The sequence below is a fragment of the Lycium ferocissimum genome, chromosome 2 (assembly GCF_029784015.1).
Source record: "Lycium ferocissimum isolate CSIRO_LF1 chromosome 2, AGI_CSIRO_Lferr_CH_V1, whole genome shotgun sequence".
In the NCBI taxonomy this organism is placed as follows: Eukaryota; Viridiplantae; Streptophyta; class Magnoliopsida; order Solanales; family Solanaceae; genus Lycium; species Lycium ferocissimum.
Window position 1 is genome coordinate 30,669,629 of NC_081343.1, and position 9,606 is coordinate 30,679,234.

General features: G+C 39.5%; 1 pseudogene; it reads left to right on the forward strand.

Moving 5' to 3' along the window:
* The first annotated feature begins 373 nt into the window (after window positions 1-373).
* On the forward strand, window positions 374-9,109 carry LOC132034786 (la-related protein 1C-like; annotated as a pseudogene).
* Window positions 9,110-9,606: the final 497 nt, after the last annotated feature.

Sequence of the window (9,606 nt, forward strand, 5' to 3'; positions counted from 1 at the left end):
CCCTTTTATAAAAGTATGAAATCTACTTTGGCTAGAAATAAAAAAAGCCTATTCCTATATAATTTTAATTACAAATTCTATTTAGACATGAATTAAAATATCAAATCCTAAATAAATTAGATTTGCTACTCCAACTTTGAATTATCTTCCAACAATATAAAATCGAAATTTTCGATTCTGTTAATTATAAAAGGATCACCAGATTATTTTTGTTGAGAACTTACTAATTTGCGGATATTAACAAGAATAAGAAAGGCAGGTAATTAGACTCACAATCCAATGAAAGGTAATTAGCGACGCAACAATTGCCAGGTTGGACCAATCAAACCATGTACAATTTTTCACTGCAAGCAGACGCTACAACTAGGGTATTTTCGTAAATGATTATCTGAGTTGTGTTTTCTCTGCTGCTAAGTAAAGAAGAAAATACATACATATAGAGAGGAAAGAGAAAACTGGTCTCTCTGTCAGTTTGTTTTTGGTGGTGTGTGTGTTGAGCCGAGTGATCGTACAAATCATCTTCTTTTTGATTTTTAGTCAGTTATTATTATATATACTCTCTCTAACGTTTTACTTGCATTCATCGATTTCTATATCTATTTAATTATTAAAATTTTGATCGATTCAATATTATTGTGTTTAATTTTTGTATGGTGTTTTTAGGAATAGTCAATCGACTTAACAGATTTTGAAGTATAGTGAGACTAATTAGAAGGCGTGTTGGATTTTGGGAGATCACTTTTAGTGTTTGATCATTCCATACAAACAAACCCTAATTGATGGCTACCAACCCTAGTTATACTATCTCGGAAACCGTCGTCGGTGGTCCCCAGAGCCCACAGCGATCATCAACGGCGCGTGGGGAGCAAACCGTTAACTCCTCTGATTGTTCGCCTACTGAAGAAGGTAGTGCGTTAGAGGATGGTGCTGCTGAGTATGAGAGGTCGGATAATAATGTGGGTAAAAAGAGGGTTTGGAATAAACCGTCAAATGGTGGAGGTGATGTTGTTGTTAGTCCAGTTATGGATGCTGTGTCTTGGCCTGCTCTCTCTGAGTCCACTACTAAGCCTTCGCCTAAATCACCTTCAACTGATTCACTCCAAACTCTCTCCGACGGATCACAGGTTATTCCCCATCAATTAGTGATTGCTACTTTTCTGTATAACTTGCTCTCATACTCTGTTTGGATGGTTGTTACCTATTGTATTGTGTTGTATTGTTAAGGGGCCGTTTTGGTAGATGGCTAGAATTATGCAGCTATTAGTAATAAAGCGATTAATTTTGAGGGAACCTATTATCCAGGGATTAATTATTCATGTATTAGTTATTCCACCTTCTATCCTGCATAAAATAGTACATAGATTCCCTCATGTATTAGCTATGCGGGTTTCTAAATTGCAAACCAAACACTGTATTAATTTTACACATAAATAACTTACCTCCTAACTAGCTACCAAACATTAGTATTACTTGTGCATGATTTAATACCTGCATAACTCACCTCCAAACCAGCTACCAAACGACCCCTTACTTTATATATAATGTTTGTTTTAATTGTTACTTAAATTTTATTGTATCTTATCGTTAAATGTAACGAACGATTTGGTGTGACCGCGTTGTTACCTTATTCTTTTTTCTCATTTTGTCTTGACTTTTTACCTAATAATCCTATTTTATTCTTTACTCTACCTTTATAGTAGCTCTAACGTGTACCCTTTCTTGTAGGTTTATTCTTCAAATAGCTGATGCGTGCCATTATGTAGGGACGGGAAACGATATAATCTATCCAAAAGTTGTATGCTCTAACTGATTTTTGGAATGAAACCCGTTTAAATGGAACGAAAGATATTGAGGATTAATATAATCAACCCTAACTACCTTAGGATTGAGGTGTACTAATTGACAATTGCTGTTGTTGTCGCTGTCTGATGCCTGACTCTGATTCTTGGTTTTGGTTGTTTTATTGTGTGGGTGTGTGTGTCCTATTTTTTGATCTTTTATTTTCTGGTTATGCTGGCACCCGCTAGAGTAACTTGTATATGAATTAATAGTCCATGCTAGTTCCAGAAGCTCATTTATATGTATATGTGTGGATCTTATAGGGCACGGGGGTGGCATCAGCTTCTCATAGGCAAGCTAATGCTAACAATGTGAACCCTAATACAATGCCGAACCATGTTGTACCCAGCCGCCAAAGGTCTATGAAGCGCGGTGGTGGTAATTCGAACCATTATGCATCAGCAAATGGTGGCTTTTCTCAGAAACAGGCACAGGGTTTTGAGGGGGAAATAGGCCTTAATAATTCTGGAAAGTCAGGTAATTCTGATGCGGAGTCTTCTTCAAGGGGTAATAGTCATAGGGATGGTGGACATTGGGGAGGATCTGGATCTCAATCACATGGTGGAAATGACCACCAACATCAGCGAAATTCAAATAGGAGAGGCAATGTTGGTCCACACCCCCGTGGAGATGGCACATATCATCATGGTTATGGGGGTAGGCGTGATCAGGAACGCCGAAATCAGGATTGGAAACCCCACAGAGGTTGGGGGAATAGGGATGCACACATGCAGCCGCAGAGAGGTCCAGCTAGGCCATTTATGGGGGGCCCACCTCATACATCTCCACCTTTTATACCTGCACCCGTGCCTATGCAGCCCTACCGAACTCCCATGGTTTACTCTGGTGAGATGTGTTACTTCTCGAGATCTTTCTCTGAGTTACGAAACCCCATTTTGTCTCTCTACTGATACTTTAAACAATATGCAGAAGTTCCACCAGTATTTTATTTTCCTGGTCCTTTCCCTGATTCACTCAGAGTGCCTATGTTTCCTCCTGGGCCACCTGTCTTCTTTCATGTTCCAGATACCCAGTTGCATACTAGAATAGTGAACCAGATAGATTATTATTTCAGGTAGATACTTCTTTGTTTGCTATTATTTGGTATCCACCTTAACTGTATTGGTATTCTAAACTCTTCTTGTCCCTATTTTTTGTCACAGTAATGAGAATTTAATTAAGGACACATTCTTGCGACAGAACATGGACGAACATGGATGGGTTCCCATTACGCTAATAGCAGGCTTCAAGAAAGTGAGTTGGTTGTAGAGTGTTTTCTTGACCCTTAATTGATGGCTAATATTTTCAGGTGTATTAGTGGCTCATTCTTCTGAAAATGCATTTCCACATATTAATTCGCGTTATTGATGGTAACTGTTAATAATGTTGCTGAACCTGTTTAATGGCCTTGGCTCCTTTTTTATGGGTTAGAGAATATCTTTCCCTCAAACAGGGAGAGAAAGAGGGGGACGCACAACCTGAAATAATGTTTTTGTACTTTATCCTTTGGACTTTCCTTCTTTGTTTGTACTTTTTATCTGGTGTAAAGGGTGAGCCTCTTTAGTCTTCTGTAACAGCTTGTTTTTGTGGTTCTTAGGTTTATCCTCATGATTTGGTAACAGCATAACAGAATTAGTCAAAATAGGACATAGTTGAACATAAAATCAGTGGCAGAGAGCCAGGGAAGTTGGTAGTTCGTTGCAACGGGAGGCCTTTCTGCCTCTCCCTCTCCTATCAGTGTTGCTTTTTTCTCCCGTAAGAGTATTACTGGAAAGGAAAAAAGGTAAAATTAATGAAACTTGTAACTCCTTTGTTAGGGAGGAAAAATTCCTGCATAATTTTGACCCTTGACTGGGGAATATAATGAGATTTTGGAGGAAGGAGCAGCATCTCTGGGTGTCTAGGCTTCTGATTGCAACTATGATTTCTTATTGTACTAGAATATCCAAGTGAATGTGAAATTTTATATGCACGTTCTTTTGAGAAGGTAGTTTGATATGCATGTTGTTGTTTGTTGGTGATTATAAATGATCTTTTGCACAAAGCAGCACTAATGTTGTTCATTTGGAGCAGTGTTTTGGACGGCGCGCGGCAACAAAAGGCGACAAGGGCCTGCCTCGCCTTAAGGCTCGCCGCTCGCCTTTTGAAATGCGGCGCCAATAAATACCAAAAAAATTAAAATATTTAATTGCATATATAAATAATCAAAATCTCACTAGCAATAACATATTAGGAAATATTTCAATTCAAAAATTAAAAGTAGATAGTAGATACTAAAAGTCTAGAACTTGAATGACTCAATAATTCATAAGTGATAAGACAAGCAATACTAAAATTCAAGCAATAGTGCAATACTAGTTCATAACCTACTGTTTATAACAAAAGTTAACAATTATTGAACAGAAAAAAGAGGAGCAAAACAGTCACTGCCTCACTGCAGAAGAGAGAAAACAAAAAAACAGAGGAGAAAGAAACAGAGGAGTAGTGCCAGAAACAGAGGATAAAAAGAGAAGAAGAAAATAAAAGAAGGCAAAAAAAAATGCAAAGGAGAAATCGCCGGAACAGGGGATAAAAAAAGAAGAAGAACTGAAGAAGAAGCAGAAGTCGAAAACAGAGGAGGAAGAGAGAAGAAGAAGAAGGAGAAAGAGAGAAGTATGCGTACCTGAAGCTGATGCCTGAAGGAGAAGAGAGGAGTATGCGTACATAAAACCCTAGCTGCGCTGCTATAAGTTATATATATATATCATTTAAGTTTCCTTCAATTTCTTTTTTTTTTTTTTAAAAAAAGGCCACGCCTTCCATCTCGCCTCGCCTCAGCTCCTTGGCTCGCCTTAGCACCTTTGGCTCGCCTTTTGAAGGTGCCATCGCTTCTCACCTAAAAGGTGGCAGTGCCTCGCCTCGCCGCGCCTCTCGCCTTTCGCAACACTGATTTGGTGATGGCTAATATGTGGTTGGATTGAATCATATGTATTGGCACTGCAATCAATTGCATCAGCAGCTCTTAATATATTGTTGCGACAACTGTCAAGCTTTGACATTGTCCTCATATAATGAACTCTTTAAGCTTTATCATGCAAAGTGCTTAAACATATTTTGGTTTTGAAATTATGTAATTCTAGCAAGAGGTCAGTGACCACCATACTGTGTTTGTTGCGCACTCTTGGCTAATACATTATCACGTAACTGTGTGATGATGTAATACTTTCATTAGACCACTGTTTACTGTCATTTGTTCCATGGCAAATTGCTTTTCCATTGGGTTAGATGTCCATCTCCTTATTTATTCTTATTGTTTGTAAAGGAAGCTAGTTAGGTTAGGTTAGGCACAATACTCAATCACAGTCATGAGAAGTATAATTATTCGTGATACCATGCATGTCAGCATGTGCATAAATTTGAATACTTAGCTTTGCAGCTGAAATATGTTGGTTGCGGAGTCTACAGTTGTTTAATGGTTGGTTGATTTCAAAATTCCTGTTCCCTTTACGATTGTTATTTTCTGCAGTTCCACATCCTTGTTATTGATAGTAGTGATTAGGATAGGTCTTAAAGCAAGTAGTTCCGGTGAGGAGCTGGTACAGAGAATGTCTGTTTGATTGCAAAAGGGATCCTAAGAACTCAAGACCAATCAACTGTACAAAGTACAATTTTTCAAATGTCTCAAGTATAATACTCTTTGGATTGTGGAAACAATAGCTATGCGGGCGAACCTCTCTAGTGTGACTCTTTGGATTAATTCAACGGTTAATTGCTTCATAACAACAACAACATACCCAGTGAGTCCCACAATGTGGGGTCTGGGGAGGGTAGATTGTACGTAGACCTTACCCCTACCTTAGGTAGGGAGGCTATTTCAGGAAGACCTAGACCAAGAAAAAGCATAGGAAAGGTTAGATACGGTAAACAATTCAAAGCATGAAAATGAAAACAACGAAAGTTGAATAAGCCATGATAAACCATTCGCGCAAACGATACTCGCAAATCAAGGGACAAGAAACTAAAGATCAATGCAACTACTCGCAAGAAGGATAAACGCGACTACCTATTAGCCTTCTACCTCGATCCGAGTCCTCCATACCCTCCTATCTAAGGTCATGTCCTCAGTAGTCAAGATGCGCCATGTCCCGTCTAATCACCTCCCCCAATACTCTTCGCCTACCTCTACCTGTTTCTCGAAACCGTCCATAGCGCCGCCTCTCTACCTTCGCACCGGGGCATTTGTGTCTCTCCGCATCACATGCCCAAACCATCTCAGCCTCGCTTCCCGCATCTTGTCCTCCACCGAGGCTACTCCTATATTGTCTCGAATAACTTCATTCCTAATCCTATCGCTCCTAGTGTTCCCACATATCCGTCGCAAAGATTCTCATTTCCGTCACTTTCATCTTCTAAACGTGAGACTTCTTGACTGGCCAACACTCCACCCCATACAACATAGTCGGCCTAACCACCACTTTGTAGAACTTGCCTTTGAGTTTTGGTGGCACCTTCTTGTCGCACAACACTCCGGAGGCAAGCCTCCATTTCATCCACCCTGCACCAATACGGTGTGTGACATCATCATCAATCTCCCCATTTTCTTGTATAATAGACCTAAGATACTTGAAACTATCTATCTTCTGTATGACCTGGGAGCCAAGCTTCACTTCCACGTCAGCATCATGCACTATATCACTGAACTTGCACTCCAAGTACTCTGTCTTGGTCCTACTCAACTTGAACCCTTTAGACTCTAGAGTTTGTCTCGAAACCTCCAGCTTAGCGTTAACTCCGCTGCGATTCTCGTCAATCAGGACTATGTCATCCGCGAATAACATACACCATGGCACTTCACCTTGAATTTACCGCGTCAATCCATCCATCACCAAGGAAAATAAAAATGGGCTAAGAGCTGATCCCTGGAGCAACCCCATCATAACTGGGAAGTGCTCCGAGTCTCCTCCCATAGTCATGCCTGGTCTTGGCTCCATCATACATGTCCTTGATCGCCCTAATGTACGTCACAGGTACACCTCTAGCCTCCAAGCATCTCCATAGAACCTCTCTCGGCACTTTGTCGTATGGGGTGAAAAGGCAGGAATACTTATAGTGATTCAACAGAGGTGATTTCTGTAAAAGGTGTAAGTGACGTCAAGGTAAGGAGATATAGGGTTCTCGAGCATAATACTCTTTGGAGTGCGGAAGTACTATGTGGACGAATCTCTCTTGTCTGACTCTTTAGGTTAATTCAAGGGTTTTTTGCTTTCCGAAAAAGGGTGAAGAAGGCAGGAGTACTTGTAGTGATTCATGAGAGGTGATTTCTGTAAATGGTGTAAGTGGCATCCAGAAAGAAGATTGAATGTTCTTTTGTGGTTTAAATGGGAGAACAAAGACATTTTAACTAGATAATGCAAGAAAAGTTTAGGCAAAAGTGGAGGTACGCAGCGGCAGAGATATCTTAAAGATGTCGAAATTAGTTATTTTAGTTGCAACTTAATTTTTATAGTACTAATTCACAGATGTTTGAGCACTTCACTTCAAAGTTGCATATGCTTTTCTTCTCGCTTTTCACTTTTAGAAACACTGGAAGGAAGAGGAGGCAATTGTGCTGATAATGAGCAGTGTAAACTATGGAAGTTTTGCATGGGTAAAAACTATAGAAGAGTTGACATGCAATAAAAGCATTTTTCATTTTTGCAGGTGATGGAGCTGACAGATAATATACAACTAATACTGAATGCTTTGAGGTCCTCTACTGTTCTGGAAGTGCAGGTATTCCTTCTATAAATGGTTTGTGGTCTTTCTAAACTTTTAATCTCTAGGTTCTCTGGCCAATAATTAAAGATTTACTGTGTGTTATTCGACATTTTGTCAAAGCGCTTGTGTTGTAAAAGAATGGAGCACTGTTAAAGACGTGAGCATGGGATCGTATGTACATCTAGAGTCTGTTACCCTTGTAAATGGTTTTTTAGACTTCAATAGCCTTTTGCATTGACCACCATGTTCTTTGAAGTAGATCCTGCTAGAAACAGAATAATGGTTTGTAATTCCTCCTTGTTAATGCGTCCTACGTTCACAGTTGCTTCTGTTTGAACTGTATAAAGAGTCTGTTTGCTGATGTCCTAGGCTAATTGAGATGCTTAGTGCTTTAGAATTGGGAAATTGTTTGATGTGCTAAACATGAAAATACTTGGGTAGTAGTTGCTTCATAACTAGGAATATGCTTTTAAGAATATTAGTATTAGTATTAGTATAGTGGTTATACTAAAATTAGGAAGTAATCTGGTATTATTATTTGCCTCATAACTGTTACGGGTTTTAAAAAATTTCTTCCTTGCTTTGCAGGGTGAAAAGCTAAGGCGGAGAAATGACTGGTGTAATTGGCTCATGCCGGCATCAGTTCAGAATTCAACCGTGTCAAGTCCTCAATCTCTACAAAAGGCTAGTCCTGATTTACTAGTAGAAAATCTCCAACGTGTTGCATTTGATGATATGAATATAAGACATGGAAATGCCGAAGCACATCTTAGTGGATCATCATCTGTTGAATTAAGTACTCTATCTCAGCAGTTTGGCAATGAGATGGCCGGACAAGCACAATTGCTCAGCATTCGCAGCCAATGCCAGTTGGAAATCCAAGTTAAAGAGTTAAACTGTTCTGTGGTGGAGTGAAGAGTGAAGCCCAAGAGTTGGTAGCTATCGTGCTTCTTCGAGCAATCAATGAGTTTAGTCTTTATTGTTGCTGATGGCAATGACGTCATGAAGGAAAATAGACAGGGAATAAAAGATAACAGAATTGGGAATAGAATTATACTGTGTCTTTTAAGCTGGCAGCTTGTTTTTGTTGGGATGTATATTTTGTTTTGTTGGGGATAAGTATTTTCTTTTCCTTTTACGTTATGTTGTTCCTCTGTCATGATTATTTATTATAGAGACATGGGGAATTTTGATTCTACTTCCCCATGCAGCCCCTCAGCTTTATTGTTTTTGACCAAAATCTTTGGGGCTAGGTCACTTATCTTCAAAGGAGGTAAAGCTTACTGAAAGGTATGAAGGTGCTAGCTTCTGATTTTCTGTCTTGCTGAAAAGCAGGGAGACTGGTCATTGCTGGATGTGCTGCAATGCTGGGAAGACCCTTGTGCTGGCCCTGGGCACGTGATTATCTTGTTATTGCATTTCTGCTTGTTTCAAACATTGAACGATTGACTCTTTTTATATGTATACCTTTCCAAAAAGAGGCATTTGTTGCCCTTGCAGAATTTATTAAGTATCTTTATGCTTGTTTGTGATATACTTGGTTTCTTTTCCTTATAATATAAGGTGTATATTTTTGTGCTTTAGGGACGTGTTATTGATCCATTGAATCATCCGTGATTGCCTGCTGTACAAGTTAAACATGTAAAAAGGGTTTGGTTGGTCGACTGGCTCTGCCTGGATGGGTTAAAGAATGTCTAGGGCCGGCCCCAACTATCCCACGGGCTGTTCTGACCAAGGACCAGTGTTTGGCCCGTGGTCTAGCCGACCTGGGTTCACTGTTTTCTTCTTAAAAGTAGGCAATGGTCGGATTTTGAGCTAATGCTCAAAATACCCCTCAACGTTTGATCAAAATCTCAACTACTCACCTAAACTTTGCTTAGTCTATTACCTCACGGACAATTTTTTGATATTAAAAAATCTTTTTTTTTTTTCTTTGATGTGGCGGTCAAATATAATGACCCAGCCAATTATTAACGGTCTTTATCCCGCGCGCACAGTCACGTGTCGCATCTTTAATTTCCTCCCATTTTT